Genomic DNA, 1,293 nt, shown 5'->3' with positions numbered 1-1,293 from the left:
ATTTCCTTCTCTCTCTTGCATCATTATTTGTACACCCTGAGCCTTTGATCCTTTTGAATTTTCCTGAGTGTCCACCCTTCCTCATGGTGCGTTGAGGAAGCCTTCTGAAACTTGGGGATATTAGGCCCACCTCTCTGCCTGGGACACCACCACCAACCTGCCATTTCTTTCTTTTTCTTTTTTTCTTTTTCTTTTTATTTTTTGACAGGAGACACGACTGTGAGCTGATGGATGGAGCAGCATGGCTGGCAGCCAAGTGAATCCGGGCAGGAAAAACAGTGAGCTTCCTTTGAGTTAGGTGGCCTCAGATGCACCTTTTACAGTAAAAGGCCCAGCTCTGGACTCCCCCACCCCATCCTCATAACATCCACTGGCGTCAAAGCAGTTTATTGAGCAGGTGGGCAGGAGGTGCTAGGCTCCACCCACTCACAGGCATCTCTGTGGCAGGTGACCGCTTATTAGGTCTGCTCACATCTGCCAATGGATTGGCCAGGCAGGGGCCAGGCTGCTAGGATCCACGGGACTCCGGAGGCCCAGTGCCCCCTGCTGCTGCTTAAGGCTCTAGTCTGGTTGTGAGGGCAGCATACCCCATCCAGTCGGGGCTCCCAGCAGCAAATGTCTGAGGTAAGAAAACAAGGCTGCCCAGTTCATGGCAGCTCTGACAGTGATCCTCAGGGGTGGGTCTTTAGCCACCAGCTGTGGCTGAGTAGGAAAGTACCCCCCTTCAGCCTCATGAAAAGAGGCCCTCTTCCATCCTTGAAGATCCTTTTCTTTCTTTTTTCTTTTTTCTTGGCAGAGACAAAGAGAGGGACAGATAGGGACAGACAGACAGGAAGGGAGAGAGATGAGAAACATCAATTCTTCGTTGCGGTTCCTTAGTTGTTTATTGACTGATTTCTCATATGTGCCTTGACCACCGGGGCTACAGCAGACCGAGTGACCCCTTGCTCGAGCCAGCAACCTTGGGCTCAAGCTGGTGAGCCTTGCTCAAACCAGATGAGCCCGTGCTCAAGCTGGCGACCTCGGGGTCTTGAACCTGGGTCCTCCACATCCCAGTCCGACGCTCTATCCACTGCGCCATCGCCTGGTCAGGCGAAGATCCCTTTCCTCCATGGTTCACTTAGGGACTTTTCTGCTACATCATCCTGAAAAACCCAAGTTCAAGTGCTGGGGTCTCAGCCATCCCAAAAGCAGATCCTTCCAGCTCAGTGAAGCCTTCAGGTCATGGCAGCCTCACCCTCATTGGTCTGCAACTCCGCGGCCAAGCTGCCTTTTTTTTTTTTTTTTTTTTAC

The 1,293-nt window shown here is 52.0% G+C and overlaps 1 non-coding gene across 1 annotated transcript; it reads right to left on the bottom strand.

The window, feature by feature from the left end:
- Positions 1–613: 613 nt before the first annotated feature.
- Positions 614–745, bottom strand: LOC136401667 (small Cajal body-specific RNA 20). Its single transcript, XR_010750681.1, has one exon. It is a non-coding gene; the product is annotated as a small Cajal body-specific RNA 20 (non-coding RNA).
- Positions 746–1,293: the final 548 nt, after the last annotated feature.

Source organism: Saccopteryx leptura, chromosome 3 (assembly GCF_036850995.1).
Source record: "Saccopteryx leptura isolate mSacLep1 chromosome 3, mSacLep1_pri_phased_curated, whole genome shotgun sequence".
In the NCBI taxonomy this organism is placed as follows: domain Eukaryota; kingdom Metazoa; phylum Chordata; class Mammalia; order Chiroptera; family Emballonuridae; genus Saccopteryx; species Saccopteryx leptura.
Note: the sequence above shows the minus strand (reverse complement) of the source record. Positions and strands in the feature narration are given on the sequence as shown.